The following is a 17,714-nucleotide window of genomic DNA, read 5'->3' on the forward strand; positions in this document are numbered from 1 at the left end:
CTCTCCAACACCAAACTTAGAGTTTGGTTGTGGCCTCCCAACACCAAACTTAGAGTTTGACTGTGGGGGCTCTGGTTGACTCTGCTTGGAGAGAAGCTTTTTCTGCTTCCTCTCCATGGTTGCAGAGGGAGATCCTTGAGTTTTAAACACAAGGGAGTTCTCATTCCATTGAAGGAATATTTCCTCTCTGTCAACATCAATCACAGCTCTTGCTGTGGCCAGGAAAGGTCTTCCTAGGATGATGGATTCATCCTCTTCCTTTCCAGTATCTAGGACTATGAAATCAGCAGGGATGTAAAGGCCTTCAACCTTTACTAACACGTCCTCTACTTGTCCATAAGCCTGTTTTCTTGAGCTGTCTGCCATCTCTAGTGAGATTTTAGCAGCTTGCACCCCAGAGATTCACAGTTTCTCTATTACAGAGAGGGGCATGAGGTTTATCCCTGAACCAAGGTCACATAGAGCCTTAAAGATCATGGTGCCTATGGTGCAGGGTATTATGAACTTTCCAGGATCCTATCTCTTCTGAGGCAATGTCAGTTGATCCAGATCACTTAGTTCATTGATGAACAAGGGAGGTTCAACTTCCCAAGTATCAATGCCAAATAATTTGGCATTCAGCTTCATGATTGCACCAAGAAACTTGGCAGTTTGCTCTTCAGTAACATCCTCATTCTCTTCAGAAGAGGAATACTCATCAGAGCTCATGAAGGGCATAAGGAGGTTCAATGGAATCTCTATGGTCTCTAGATGAGCCTCAGAGTCCTTTGGTTCCTCAGAGGGAAGCTCCTTATTGGTCACTGGACGTCCCAGGAGGTCTTCCTCCTTGGGATTCACGTCCTCCTCTCCCTCATTGGGTTCGGCCATTTTGCTTATGTCAATGGCCTTGCACTCTCCTTTTGGATTCTCTTATGTATTGCTTGGGAGAGTACTGGGAGGGATTTCAGTGATCCTTTTACTCAGCTGGCCCACTTGTGCTTCCAAATTTCTAATGGAAGACCTTGTTTCATTCATGAAACTTACAGTGGCCTTAGATAGATCAGAGACTAAGTTTGCTAAATTAGAAGTATTTTGTTCAGAGTTCTCTGTCTGTTGCTGAGTGGATGATGGAAAGGGTTTATTATTGTTAAACCTGTTTCTTCCACCATTATTAAAGCCTTGTTGAGGCTTTTGATCCTTCCATGAGAAATTTGGATGATTTCTCCATGATGAGTTATAGGTGTTTCCATAAGGTTCACCTAAGTAATTCACCTCTGCTATTGCAGGGTTCTCAGGATCATAAGCTTCTTCTTCATAAGAAGCCTCTTGAGTACTGTTGGATGCAGCTTGCATTCCATTCAGACTCTGAGAGATCATATTGACTTGTTGAGTCAATATTTTATTCTGAGCCAATATGGCATTCAGAGTATCAACTTCAAGAACTCCCTTCTTCATAAGCGTCCCATTACTCACAGGATTCCTTTCAGAAGTGTACATGAACTGGTTATTAGCAACCATGTCAATGAGTTCTTGAGCTTCTGCAGGCGTTTTCTTTAGGTGAATGGATCCACCTATAGAAGTGTCCAGTGACATCTTTGATAGCTCAGATAAACCATCATAGAATATATCCAGGATGGTCCATTCTGAAAGCATGTCAGAAGGACACTTTTTGGTCAACTGTTTGTATCTTTCCCAAGCTTCATAGAGGGATTCACCTTCTTTCTGTCTGAAGGTTTGAACATCAGCTCTAAGCTTGCTCAGCTTTTGAGGAGGAAAGTACTTGGCTAAGAAAGCCGTGACCAGCTTATCCCAAGAGTTCAGGCTGTCTTTGGGTTGAGAATCCAACCATAATCTAGCTCTGTCTCTTACAGCAAAGGGGAAAAGCATGAGCCTGTAGACTTCAGGATCTACTCCATTAGTCTTAACAGTATCACATATCTGCAAGAATTTAGTTAAGAACTGAAAATGATCTTCAGATGGAAGTCCATGAAACTTGCAGTTCTGCTGCATCAGAGAAACTAATTGAGGTTTCAGCTCAAAGTTGTTTGCTCCAATGGCAGGAATGGAGATGCTTCTTCCATGTAAATTGGAATTAGGTGCAGTAAAGTCACCAAGCATCTTCCTTACATTATTATTATTTTCGGCTGCCATCTCCTTTTCCTGTTCGAAAATTTCTGAAAGGTTTTCTCTGGATTGTTGTAATTTAGCTTCTCTTAATTTTCTCTTCAGAGTCCTTTCAGGTTCTGGATCTGCTTCCACAAGAATGTTCTTATGCTTGCTCCTGCTCATATGACAAAGAAGAAGGCACAGAAAAATAATAATAATAATAATAATAGAGATCCTTTATACCACAGTATAGGGATCCCTGTGTGAGTAGAAGAAGAGGGGGGGACAAAGAATGTAATATAATGGAAGAAACACAACTGTGAGGATGGCAGAGATGTGAGATGAGATGTTAGGATATGAATGAATAAATAGAATGAGATGGGAGAGGGAGAATTTTCGAAAATATTTTTTTTTGAAAAAGAGTTAGTGATTTTCGAAAATGGTTTTTGAAAAATGTTAGTAATTTTCGAAAATTTTTAAAATAAAAAATAAAAAATAAGAATAATTAGTTAATTAAAAAGAAATTTTTGAAAAAGAGGGAAGATATTTTCGAAAATTAGAGAGAGAGAGTTAGTTAGGTAGTTTTGAAAAAGTTAAGAAACAAACAAAAAGTTAGTTAGTTAGTTGAAACAAATTTTGAAAAGATAAGAAGTTAGGAAGTTAGAAAAGATATTTTGAAAAGATATTTTTGAAAAAGATAAGATAAGAAGATATTTTAGAAACTAATTTTGAAAAAGATTTGATTTTTAAAATCTCAATTAATGACTTGATTCATAAGAAATCACAAGATATGATTCTAGAACTTAAAGTTTGAATCGTTCTTAACAAGCAAGTAACAAACTTCAAATTTTTGAATCAAAACATTAATTGATTATGTTATTTTCGAAAATTTGATATAAAAATAAGAAAAAGATTTTTGAAAAAATATTTTTGGAATTTTTCAAAATAACTAAGAATTTTGAAAAAGATTTGATTTTTGAAAAAGATTTTGAAAAAGATAAGATTTTCAAATTGAAAATTTGATTTGACTCATAAGAAACAACTTGATTTTAAAAATTTTTGAAAAAGTCAACTCAAATTTTCGAATTTGATGAGAGAAAAAGGGAAAGATATTTTTTTGATTTTTGAATTTTTATGATGCAAGGAAAAAACAAGAAAAATGATGCAATGCATGAAATTTTTAGATCAAAACAATGAATGCATGCATGAATGATATGAGTGTCAAGATGAACATCAAGAACACTTTGAATGTCAAGATGAACATCAAGAACATATTTTTGAAAAATTTTTGATGCAAAGAAAACATGTAAGACACCAAACTTAGAATTCTTTAATGCTTAGGCACTAAGAATTCAAGAATGCATATGATAAACATGATAAGACACAAAACAAAAAATCATCAAGATCAAACAAGAAGACTTACCAAGAACAACTTGAAGATCATGAAGAACACTATGAATGCATGAAATTTTCGAAAAAAATGCAAGATGCATATGCAATTGACACCAAACTTATAACATGACTCAAGACTCAAGACTTAAATACGAAACAGAAAAATATTTTTGATTTTTATGATTTTCTAATTTTTTTTTGGATTTTTTTTTCGAAAATTTATTGAAAAGGAAAAATTAGGATTCCAAAATTTTTTTTTATATGAATTCCAGGAATCTTGCATTCTTAGTCTAAAGCTTCAGTCCAGGAATTAGACATGGCTCACTAGCCAGCCAAGCTTTCAAAGAAAGCTCCAGTCCAAAACACTAGACATGGCCAATGGCCAGCCAAGCTTCAGCATTTAACACCAGAGTATATTGCTCTTGATAACAAATTGCTGCTCATCATTTATCAAGTATGTAACTTACCTCTGATGGTTTGGAAGCCTCAGTCCAAAAGAATTTAGACATGGCTTTACAGCCAGCCAGGCTTCACATGCTTCATGAAACACTAGAATTCATTCTTAAAAATCTTGAATAAAATTTTTGAAAACATTTTTATTTTATTTTTTCGAAAACAGATGAGAGATTTTTGAAAGATTTTTTTGAAAACAAAACGAAAAGAAAATTACCTAATCTGAGCAACAAGATGAACCGTCAGTTGTCCAAACTCAAACAATCCCCGGCAACGGCGCCAAAAACTTGGTGCACGAAATTGTGATGTCCAGGCTCGAACAATCCCTGGCAACGTGAGCAACTTGGTACGCGTAATCGTGATTACACTTTAATTATGTAAAATTCATGGCTCTTTCTTTCCCTGGCAATGGCGCCAAGAACATGGTGCCAATACCATGGTTCACAACTTCGATACAACTAACCAGCAAGTGCACTGGGTCGTCCAAGTAATACCTTACGTGAGTAAGGGTCGAATCCCACGGAGATTGTTGGTATGAAGCAAGCTATGGTCACCTTGTAAATCTCAGTCAGGCAGATATAAAGTGATAATGGTGTTTTCGAATATTATATAATAAAATAGGGATAAAGATACTTAGGTAAATCATTGGTAGGAATTTCAGATAAGCGAATGGAGATGCTTTTCGTTCCTCTGAACCTCTGCTTTTCTGCTATCTTCATCCAATCAGTCTCACTCCTTTCCATGGCTGGCTTTATGTGATACATCACCATTGTCAATGGCTACTTTCGGTCATCTCTCGGGAAAATGATCCAATGCCCTGTCACGGCACGGCTAATCGTCTGGAGGCATCACCCTTGCCAATGGCTTCATCTTATCCTCTCAGTGAATAATATGCTCACGCACCCTGTCACGGCATGGCTATTCATCTGTCGGTTCTCGATCATTCTGGAATAGGATTTACTATCCTTTTGCGTCTGTCACTAACGCCCTGCAATCGCGAGTTAGGAGCTCGTCGCAGTCATTCAATCATTGAATCCTACTCGGAATACCACAGACAAGGTTTAGACCTTCCGGATTCTCTTGAATGCCGCCATCATTCTAGCTTACGCCACGAAGATTCTGGTTGGGAGATCTAAGAGATATTCATTCTAGCTTATTTCATGTAGAACGGAAGTGTTTGTCAGGCACGCGTTCATAAGGGAGAAGGATGATGAGCGTCACACATAATCATCACCTTCATCACGTTCTTGGGTGCAAATGGATATCTTAGAAGTGAAATAAGAAGAATTGAATAGAAAACAGTAGTACTTTGCATTAATCTTTGAGGAACAGCAGAGCTCCACACCTTAATCTATGGAGTGTAGAAACTCTACCGCTAAAAATACATAAGTGAAAGGTCCAGGCATGGCCGAGATGGCCAGCCCCCAAAACGTGATCAAAGGATCATAAGGTAATCCAAAGATGTCAAATACAATAGTAAGAGGTCCTATTTATAATAAACTAGTTACTAGGGTTTACATGAGTAAGTAATTGATGCATAAATCCACTTCCGGGGCCCTCTTGGTGTGTGCTTGGGCTGGGCTTTAAGTGTTGCACGTGCAGAGGCCATTTGTGGAGTTGAACGCCTGTATTTGTGCCAGTTTGGGCGTTCAACTCTGGTTTTGGTTCCTTTTCTGGCGCTGGACGCCAGATTTGGGTAGAAAGCTGGCGTTAAACGCCAGTTTACGTCATCTATTCTTGGCCAAAGTATGGACTATTATATATTGCTGGAAAGCCCTGGATGTCTACTTTCCAACGCAATTAGAAGCACGCCATTTCGAGTTCTGTAGCTCCAGAAAATCCACTTTGAGTGCAGGGAAGTCAGAATCCAACAGCATCAGCAGTCCTTCTTCAACCTCTAAATCTGATTTCTACTCAAGTCCCTCAATTTCAGCCAGAAAATACCTGAAATCACAGAAAAACACACAAACTCATAGTAAAGTCCAGAAATGTGAATTTAACATAAAAACTAATGAAAACATCCCTAAAAGTAACTAGATCCTACTAAAAACATACTAAAAACAATGCCAAAAAGCGTATAAATTATCCGCTCATCAATGATGCATAGGGAGGTGGTGGTTCTTGGGAGTAATTGGGTTGGAATTGGGGTGGTTCTATATATGGTTCATATGATTCATAAGGTGGTTGGTATGGTGGATGAGGGTTAGGATCATATGAAGGTGAATGGTGAAAAGGGGCTTGTGAGTATGGTGGTCCAAAGTCATGTTGAGGAGCGGATTTATAGGCATATGGTGGTGGTTGTTGATAGTTCATTGGAGGTGGTTGTTGCCATGAGGGTTGATCAGATCCTTGTGGCTCCTCCCATCTTTGATTGTTCCAACCTTGATACCTGTTCTCATTGTAGTTTCCTCTTCCTGCAATATAATTGTAACCAGACTCATAGCCAAAGGCGTGAGAGTTCATACTAGCAAATAAAAATTAAAAACAAAAATAAAAACAATTTAAACTAAAAGGTTATTGAAATTTAAATTTTTGAATTTGAAAATTAAATTTTGAATTTTAAATTTTGAAATTTGAATTTTGAAATTTGAAATTTGAAATTTGAATTTTGAATTTTGAAAATTGAAATTTAAATTTTGAAATTTGAAAATTTTTAAATTTGAATTTTTAACTTTTGAAATTTGAATTTTGAAAAAGTCAACAATATAAGATAAGAAATTGAAAAAGATTTAAATTTTGAAAAGGTTTGATTTTTAAAATTTAAAATTTAAAATTTTAAATTTGGATTTTGAATTTTGGAATTTGATTTTTGATTTTTGAAATAAGATAAGATAAGATTTTGAAAAATATATGATTTTTGAAAAAGATTTGAATTTTGAAATTTAAAACTAAGATAAGATAAGATAAAAATTTTAAAATCAAAATCTGAAAATTTGTTTTTTTTTATGGAAATTTCAAAAATTCAATAAAAATAAAGAGAAAAGATATTTTTGAATTAAATGAGGAAAGAGAAAAACAATAAAATGACAGCAAACTTAAAATTTTTAGATCAAAACGAAGAAAACGACTAAGAACCACTTGAAGGTCAAGATGAACACGAAGAACAACTTGAAGATCAAGATGAACACCAAGAACAAAAGTTTTTTGAAAAAAAAATTTTAATAACTAAATAAAAACCAATAACCTCTTAATTTATGAAAAAGCAAAAATAAAAACAAAAATAGAAACAAATAAACAAGTAAAAAGCAAATATTTATAATAACCAATAATAAGGCACACGTTTGCAATTCCCCGGCAACGGCGCCATTTTGAAGAACGGAAGATTGATGGTTTAGAGGTTATAGTAAACTCTCGTTGCAAGTATAGTTACTAAACCAAGCAATCAACCTTTCTTACAAAAGTTTTGGTTGTCACAAGTAACAAACCCCTTTAAAATTGATAACCGAGTATTTAAACCTCGGGTCGTCATCTCAAGGAATTGCAGGGAAGTATGTTCTTATTATTGGTTATGAGTTTGTAAATTGGGATTTTGGAGTTTGGGCAATGGGCACAGGTATATTTATAAATTAAAGCAATAAAAATAAATAAGAAATTTTATTGTAATTAAATTAAAAACCTTGACCCGGAGAAGATTAATCGGAAGTTCTATCCTTGTTGGATTTTTCTCAAGATCAATTGATAATTGAAGGTTGCTTCTACTTAGTTATCCTTTACCAAGTAAAGTAAAAGAAAGTCAAGTAAGTTGGAAGTCTACTTCTATTCACAAGTTCTAATCCTCTCCCTTGGGAAGGATTAGTGTTAATGACTAGAGAGCCAACCAACGATAAACCCAATTACAATTTAACTCTTGAGTAATTCAACTCAAGGGTCTCCGAATATTAATCAACTCTAAAATCAAGTTAGGATCCAACTTAGAACATTAATTAATAACAAACAATAGAAGAAGTGATAAATCTGAAATACCTCAATTATATTAAATAAAATATTCAAATCTTAACATGGAAAAGTTCATAAGCCAATTAGGCAACATAACTAATACAAGCATTAAAGTATCTGAAAATAAGAGATAAATATAAAGTAAAAGAAATATTGAACCTGATGAAGAGTTGAATCCTAAATCCTTTAAGAGGAATCCTAATCATAAAACCTAAGAGAGAGGAAAGAACCTCTCTCTCCAAAAATTACATCTAAATTATGAAAAGTGAATTGTGAAAAGCATGATTATGAATGGATGCATTTTCCCACTTTATAGCCTCTAATCTGTGTGTTCTGGGCCGAGAACTGGGTCAGAAACAACCTATAATTCGCTGGTTTCGAATTCAAACACGCTGGTTTTTTTGCCACTGCGATGCGTCCGCGTAGATCACGTGTTCGTGTCACTTATCGTCAAGGAAACTATGGTAAATTATATATCAAATCGAAGCTCCGGACGTTAGCTTTTCAATGCAACTGGAACTGCATCATTTGAACCTCTATAGCTAAAGTTATAGCCATTTGAGTGCAAAGAGGTCAGGCTAACAGCTTTGCAGTTCCTTCAACTTCTTGTATTCCTTCCATTTTTGCATGCTTCCTTTCCATCCTCTAAGCCATTCCTGCTCTATAAACTCTGAAATCACTTAACACACATATCAAGGCATCTAATGGTAATAAGAGAGGATTAATATTAGCAATTATAAGGTCAAAGAAGCATGTTTTCAATCATAGCACAAAATCAGGAAGGAGAATGTAAACTCATGCAAATAGTATGAATAAGTGGGTAAAGAGTTGATAAAATCTACTCAATTGAGCACAAGATATACCATAAAATAGTGGTTTATCATAGGGTTTCTGCCTTCGGCGATGGTGGGGCTGGGAGGAAGGGAAACTGCAATGGTGGGGACTAGGAGGAAGGGAAACGATGCAGTGAAGAGAGACTGAGTTGAGCTCGGCGATGGTGGGGGCTGGGAGGAAGGGAAATGGCGTAGTGAAGAGAGGCTGAGTTGAGCTCGGAAGGAGGTAGAAGAATAAGAAGATCGAAACTAGGGGAATGGGATTTTGGTTAGCTAGGGTTCTTTTTTTTCTAAGTTACGAGGGAATGGGGATTTTGGGAGGGAGGGGGAAACGACCGCGTTTGGGGAGGGATAATTAAAAAAATGAAAAAATGAATTTTAAAAAAAAAACATAAAAGAACCGTGACCATAGACCACCTTAGGCCACCCTTAATAACCGTGGCCATATACTCTATGGTCACCCTTTTTCAAAAAACCGTGATCATAGGCTCTTTTAGGTCACCTCCTAAAACCGTGACCATAGATACCTTTAGGTCACTCTCCAAAACCGTGACTATAGACCCTTTTAGGTCACCCTTTCGAAAAATCATGACCATAGACCTTTTTAGGCCACCCCTTAAACCGTGACCATAGTTCCCTTTAGGTCACCCCCCAAAACCGTGACCATAGTCCCTTTTAGGTCACCCTTTTTTGGAAAACTGTGACCATAGACCCTTTTTTGTCACTGTAAAAAACCGTGACTATAGACCCCTTTAGGTCACTCTAAAAACTGTGATCATAGACCGTTTTAGGCCACCCCTAAAACCGTGACCATAGACCCCTTTAGGTCACTCCCTAAAACTGTGACCATAGACCCTTTTAGGTCACCATTTTTTGAAAAACCGTGACCATAGACCCTTTTTTGTCACTGTAAAAAATTGTGATCATAGACCCCTTTAGGTCACCCCTCAAAACTATGACCATAGACTCTTTTAGGTCACCCTTTTTTAAAATACCGTGACCATAGGTACTCTATGGTCACCCATTTTGTAAAAACCGTGACCATAGTTTTTTTTGTCACAGTAAAAAACTGTGACCATAGAGGGTCTATAGTCACGATTTTTTACCATGACCGAAAAAATCGTGGCCATAGACCCAAAATGTTGTAGATCCCTTATTTTGTGATAACATGAGTGCAATAAATATTTGTAAAAATTTTGTGTTGCACTCAAGAACTAAGCACATTGAGGTTAGATATCATTCTATAAGAGAACATGTACAAAAGGGAACTATTGAGATTCAATTTGTAAAATCGGAAGATCAATTGGCTGATATTTTCACCAAGCCACTCTGTGAGGATAGATTCTAACTAAGAACTGCACTAGGAATAATTTATATCAATACTGTGGCATAACTGGGACTAATAAATTGTCCAAGTGTTGCCTTGTCTTGCAGGTTGCAAGGAGACAAAACTGGGCATATGATGAACTCCTCAAAAAGGCTTGAACTAAGCCCAAAAACTTTCTGTAATGTATCACTGGAAATCAGTTTTGAATGGCCTGGCATGCTTGCATTGACTCTGGGCCTATGTGAGACAAGTTTTGTTTAATGATATGGGCTTCATTCTTATATCATAAAATTATTTTAATTGTTTTGATTCTAGTCTTTCTTCTCTATCTTCTCTATTTCACGTCATATCAATCAGAAACTTTTCTCACCCGTTAGGACTTGTCATTTCAATATTGCATTGCTTTTGAATTTCAAAAATTCTCCTTGAAAACCGTTTCATTAAATTGTTTTTATTTAAAAGAGAAGTTTTTCACTATGCATTAATGATGGTTTCTCTTTCAAGATAACCTCTTTCTTCTCCACTACCCCTCTTCATCACTACCTCTTCGTTCTAACCTTCCTTTTCTTATTCAAAATGAGAAAGAAGGTTGCTACCCAAAGAGGAACTAGTGCATACATTCTTCAACGAAATCCCCCTCTCTCAAAACAACTTCACTCATATACACATTCATTCCCATTCATCTTCTTCCCGATCCTCTCAACCAGCTGAATCTATGGCCAAAAAATTAGTTCATCCAAAGAGTTCCTTCGCTCACAAGGGAGTCGAATCCTCTCATGCCAAGAGTGGAAAAGGAAAGGGGCTCATGCACGAAGAAGAGCATCCATCATCTCCTCCTCCACGTCTCACTTCTCATCCTTCGGGATGCGCTGCTCCACCCAGCCATCCCTCTAGAGGTCCTAAACGACCGACTCTTCATGATACTAAGGAGCCTCCAAACCTTGACTCTTTTGACTTCAAACTAAGTTTGGTAAACCTTTTCATTCTCACTTTGATCCTCATCGTTTTACTTATTGCGCTGACTATGAGTTCCATCAGCAAGTTATTTCAAAACGAACCCTTTGTTCCACTTTTGTGGCTGATATTGATGCTTTGGCTGATAAGGGCCTAGATTACAGAAGAAATTTTCAGGCTCTGAAATGGGATAACCTATTTAAGATCTAAAAACCTGTCTATCCTAATCTGGTTAGAGAATTTTACTCTAACATGCTCTTTCATGAGGGTGAACTCCACTCATATGTCAAGGGTACTCAGTTTGTCTTAAACACAGACACCATCAGTGAGGCCCTTGGTTATCAAGACATAAGAGTGAGAGCTTACTTAAGTGGAAAATGGGATGATCAAGTTGGCGTTTCTCATTAAAATGCTCTGGCTAGAATCTGTGAGAACTTCTCACTCAGGATGGTATAACCCCCACTCACAGGGCCTTAAGACCTGTTAGGGCTCAATTTCATCACATAGTGACTCATATAATCATCCCTCAAAGCGGGTCTTATCAACGGGTGACGGTTTATGACTGTCTCGTGCTTTATGCTATTCTGAATTCTATTCTTATTTCTTTTGCTTATCTTATGATTAGGCATATGTGGGACCGTGTTAAAAGTGAGAAAAATATTTCTCTTTCTTATGGGATGTTCTTAACTTGTCTGTTTGAATATTTTTCAATTGATTTAAGTAATGAGCCCGTTGAAAACAAAGTGTCTACACTCAAGGGGGCAAAGGATTCGGCCATATATGAAAGTGAGGATGAAAGCTTTCCCTCTCCCTCAATTGCTGGTACCTTAGACTCTCACAAATATTTGATCATTGGGATCATGAAAGATGTTCTTCAAGAATTCATCTTTATGACCAAACAAATCGTCTAATCAAGAAAGGAACAACACAAAATTGCATTATAAAATGAAAATTCCTTGATGAAATCTCATGATCGGATTGAGGTATTTCTGAAGCATCTTGATTCACTTGATCTAGGCAATGTCACACAAAGCTGACAATGTTTTGGATACTGAGAAAGACGAATATGATGCCTAATCTTGCTCTCTGCTACCTATGAACTTATATTTTGCTGCTTATAATTTTGGGACTTTGATACATTTCTAGTTTCTCTTGAACTCTATTTTACTTGGATAACTACAATAACTTTGACTATGTTACACTCTCCTTGGTATGCATGATATTTTTTGTTTGGCTTTGTTTATTGCTGATTGTGTTTGCAGGTTTTCTTCCTTGAAAACAAAAGGGGGGAGAATGGATGAAAATGAATTGAAACTGAATATCATACTCTATTTTAGCTCTGATTCTATTTTGAGCTCTGGTTCAATTCTGTTTTTGGTATGATGGAATATTTTGCTCTGATTTATTTTATTATATCTTTTATTTAAGCCTTGGATCTGTTTTTAAACTGTTAAAATCTTGCTCTGTTTAAGGATCTATAATTCTTGGAAATTTTGCCTTGATCCTTTCAAATTGGGTGGCTTATTACCTGATCTTTGAATATAGGCAATATTTCTATGAATGAATTGTTCAAATCAGGTTGATCAAAGCAAATATTCAGGGGGAGCTCGATCACCAAAAGATAAGGGGAGTGTCAAAAATCATCAAAGGGAAGTTTCTGTTCCCAAATATATTTCAATTCATTTTTGTATTAATGTTTGTCATCAAGGGAGAGATTGTTGAATCTAAAAAACAAATCCTTGTATAAAATGATGAACAAACATTATAAGGATATTTGGTTATATGAATTTGTTGTGTTTGTGTGCAAAAAAGAATTTAGGTAATATGGGCCTAAGAAGAAAGAAATAGAACTCACATGTATGAAGGTCCAAAACACACACTCAAAAGTCAATAGGAAAGTACCTCTACAACAAATGCTTCTCATCCAAAACAAAGGGGGCATTGAGTAAAACAATTGAAATCAAAGAGGCCCAGAGAAAAGATCCAAGCCCATTCGGTAAAAGCACTCAAAATTCATTTCACTTTAACCTAGTCACTAACCGGGTAACCAAAGCAAAATTCAATTAAATTTCATTTCAATTCCACTAAACACGCTCTCTTTCTTCTCTCCTCCTTCTCTCTCATCTATTACGTCACTCTCTGATCAAAGAAGAAATAAAGAATAGAAAAGTCTGGTGTTATGGTTCGGTGAAGAGCAAAAGGTTTATTACCAAGTTGAAGCAACTTTTTTAGCTACAACAAAAGGAAGATGGCATCCGATCAGAGCATCTTCAAAAGGTGTTTTCCCCATTTGTACACCAAGGAACTAAGAAGAAATCCACACTCAAGCACAATCAAGCAACCATAGAGAAAGTGAAGTCAACTATGGTAAGAAACTCATCAATGCTCAGAAATAAAACTTGGAGCCGAAGTCAAGATCAATGGAAGAGATCAATGGAGATTGAAGAAAAAAGATGAAAGAGAAGGTGAATACGTGTCTCAGATTCGGCCTTCTCTCTCTCCATTCTGACGAACCCGCTGCAAGCTCTGATGAAAGAAGAAGAAGACAGCATGGGGTTGAACTTGATTCAATCTTGGAAGCTTCACTCTTCTGTAATAAGGGTGAACGGCCAAGGTTGAAGGTGAGAGAGTAGAACAGAGCACATGGTTCTGTTCTCATAGCAACCTAAGCTGGTTGAGTTCTTCTCCTTCATGGTTTTCATGTTGTATTTATTTTTCTCAGCTTAGTTTGTCTGAGTCTCATTGAAAAAAAGGCAAACATGGTGAGGTTTGTAAGAAAAAAGCCAATGAAAGGTAAAAGGCTATGAGATAAACTATGAGAAAAAGTCATAAGATGTTTCAGATTTTCTTTGTACATCTTTCGATTTTGTGTATTGATCCCGTGGGGATTCTCTTGCAAGTTGGGTTAGCACTTGGCAGTTGATAGCTAGGTTAAGTCCTAGTCAAATTCAGATTGGGTTAGAATCTGGATTTGTCCCAGATAGGATTGGGTAAATCCTAGGGAAAAATTGGTGTTTGTAATCTTGTGAACAAGCTAGTGAAATTCTATCATAGTTGTGATGGAGACTGGATGTAGGCTACATTACACTGAGTAGCTGAACTAGGATATATCTGGGTGTCATTTCTTTTTTTGTACTCCATTTCTTTTTCTGTAGTTTAGGAGACAAAATGACCTAGTCTCTAGACTCAGCAGGAGACAAAAGCTAAAATATCTCTTAAGTTTATTTGATAAAGCTAAAATGTTTATCAGCAGAAAAGGAGGCTAAGATTCAACCCCCATTTTCTTAGCCACTGATAACCATCAGTCTTTGTAATTATAAATATGTAATAAAGATAATCATAAACCAAGTTTTTTGAAACAAAATAATAAAACCAACATTGTCCAAAGTAAAATAAATATTGTCCAAAATATATAATTAAACATCTACAAGTTTAGAACATAATCAATCAAACATAAAACATAATCTAAACACTAAATTAGAACATCTTCAAAAAAGATTGACTGGAAATTTCTTCAAAGAGAATCAAAAACCTCTTTAAAAAGGTTTAAAACCAAAATTTTGAGTGTATTCTTGAAATCATAACCTCATAAGGATATTCAAGAAGATTGAGAGATGCAAGGAAGGAAATCCACTCACATTTCAAGAAAGAAACTTAAATCAAGGAGTTCGAACAGAATTCATAAGGTGTGACAAATCAAATAAGTTCTCAGCTGATCTGAAGAAATACGAAACTTATAAAGAAAGGCAACCCAATCAATAGCAATTTCTTAAAGATTTCAAAGACCTTTTTGATGCAACAAACAAGTTCAAAATTACATCAAAGAGTATATGAAACAAGAAGAAGAGTTTAAACAACACAAGGCAGACATCCAAGGAATGTAAGCAGACATATGCAGTCAACATCAAACAAGTATGCATATGCACAAGGAACAAGGTTAGAGAATAATCAGTTTACTTTGCAAGAAAGAAATTTTAAACATGATCTTCAAGGCAAACCATGAAAGAACAAGGCACAAGTCATCAACAGAGTTTCAAGACACATAACAGAGTAACCTCGAGAATTAACTCCTAATGTTCCCAAACCCGCAAACTGCATCATTTATTAATTCTATTTTATCTATGATAACTCATTAACTTCCCATACACATAAACCGTCAACATTAAACTGGCTAAACTTAACATCAGCATATATGCAATGGTGAGCTAATAGTGTTAACTGATAGACAGTCATGTACATAAAGCTCTAATTTTTGTTATCAGGACAAGACCTATAACATGACAGACATTCAGAGTATGCAATGAAGCATAGTTAGTCCATTCCCAAGGCTCTAATCAGGATGAACTGCTTTGATACCATAATGTAACACCCTAACTTTTAGCACCTCATGATCACACTAAAAGTCCAGGTATTACCTACCTCTATTCCTTTGATTTCATATTATAATTATTTAATATTGAGTCTTCGCGAATATAAACCGAATTCTTAGTTACGAAATCGAAAAGTCTTTACTTTAATTCACGTAATCACACAATTATATCCACATAATAATAAATACATAGACTTATTCAAAACTCTCAAATACAAGTCCTACCCCTTTAAAAACTCAAGATAACAAATGACAATGGGTAAAATCTCAACTAAACCAACAATCAAAAAATACAGCGCACACACACACACACACACACACACACACACACACACACACACACACACACACACACACACACATATATATATATATATATATTTATAAAGCTTGTAGATCGGTCGCGGCTTCGCGCCAAAGCTTCCTGAACCTGTCACTGAAAAAGAAATTATGTAAGGGGTGAGAACATCGTCCTCGCAGGTTCTCAATAAAGGAATACCATCAAAACAAAGAGATACTTGCAAATAGAAATAATTTCATTATAAAAATAGTTTATTCTTTAAATAACCTTTTGAAAAAGGTTTGTGGAAAAACTTAAAAGGTCGTAAAGAAACTTCTTTAGTCTACAAATCAGTAAAGTGAATAGTTTAAAGAAATGAAAAGACCAACGACGTGCCTAAGGGCTTCCTACCCAACTTACGTCGCTCGCTCATATCAAACCAATACATAAATTAGAATAATAAGATAGCGCCTAGTCTATCCTACCTCAACCTCCATCACCACACATCAGAAACAATCCTCAGCGTCACCACCGCCAGCATGAGGGATCTCTCAGTTGTCAAACACTGACAAAATAATGCAAAGCATACACAACTAGGGAGTACAGATAGAGCAATTAGATCAAATAGCAGATAGATGCAATTACTCAATTAGACAAACCCAAAGCAAGGTTGACACCCAAACAATACACGCAAATGCAAATGATGCATGCCTGCTCTATGGCTAATGAGCTCATCTGTTGGTTATATAGCCAACCCGATATGTCCTGGTATCTAACCATCGGACAGTCCCTTCGTGCACACATCCCCAAGCTCAAAATTCATAATCATATATCAAATGCATTGGGGGCACCATCTGAAAAGGTCTAAGATTCCAGCCACATCTTGCGACGGAGGGTCAACAGAAACTCAAATCTCAACCTAGAGCAAGTAGAGCTGACCCAATGCATCTACCTAGGAAAATTTGGGAATCGTCAGATAAAGTTTTAAAATTACATATCATTCTCAACCAGGAGTAAGTGCAGACAAACCACTACATCTACCCTGGGAGACTCAAACCAAACCCAGAGCAAGTGGATCAATGCTACTGCATCTACCCAGGCAAGTATATATATATATATATATATATATATATATATATATATATATATATATTATATCAGAATCATTGTCAATATCAATTTCATTATCACTTTCCGTTATCAATCTCATTCTCAATCTCATACTTTAGTATTTAAACTCGTTCATCATCATAGTTAGTTACCATTCATCATCACAATCATCCTCACCATACATTATTCCACATTTGTTCATTTTTCTCTAATTCACTAATTCAGCTCTTTAGGTTTCACTCTTAACTCCTCTATCCTTAATTGCATTGGCTCTAGACTTGTACCAGGATTTATAAAAATTTAGAAGGCTCGAGGAATAGTTGAAAGCTTAAAAATTATCTTTTTAGAAAATAGGGTGGTCGCGTACGCATCCACATACTCGCGTACGCTGAAGGTTTGGGCAGTGGGACTTGCTTGCGTACTCAGGACTTGCGTTGCGTACACATGAGCGTAAACGTGACAAAGTCGCGTACACAGTTCATGTTCACACATGCATGGGTGTTGGCAGTGGCCAACTCTCGCGTACACACGATGAGTTCCGCGTACGCATTATATATCAGAACTTGAAAATTTATGATATGCTGCAAAAACCAGTTTTTCAGCCCAAAGTTCAAACCTTCATAACTTTTTTCAGAAAATTCATTTTTCAACCATTCTTGAACCGTTGGAAAGATTGACAACTAAATATTCATAAAAATCCAATTTTGTAAAGTTTTTCAACTCCGAGGGCTGAGTTATGGCCCACCGAAGTTAGCCAAAAATCAATTTGAACCAAAAATAAATTTACCAATATTTCCAAAGATTCACAAGCCTTATTAGTTTCTACTCAATATAATGATTTCCAAACCTTCCCAAATCACTCATTCATAACTGACTAAACTCAAAATCATTCAATTCACGTCTAAACTCTACAATCAAAACCAATTACTGCTAATCACATCTCAATTTCAAGCATAAGCTTCAAACTCACGCTCC

General features: G+C 36.1%; 1 non-coding gene across 1 annotated transcript; it reads left to right on the forward strand.

The window, feature by feature from the left end:
- The first annotated feature begins 1,626 nt into the window (after window positions 1-1,626).
- LOC112730977 (small nucleolar RNA R71) lies at window positions 1,627-1,734 on the forward strand. The gene has a single exon (XR_003166775.1). It is a non-coding gene; the product is annotated as a small nucleolar RNA R71 (small nucleolar RNA).
- Window positions 1,735-17,714: the final 15,980 nt, after the last annotated feature.

This window comes from Arachis hypogaea, chromosome 12 (genome assembly GCF_003086295.3).
Source record: "Arachis hypogaea cultivar Tifrunner chromosome 12, arahy.Tifrunner.gnm2.J5K5, whole genome shotgun sequence".
Lineage (NCBI taxonomy): Eukaryota > Viridiplantae > Streptophyta > Magnoliopsida > Fabales > Fabaceae > Arachis > Arachis hypogaea.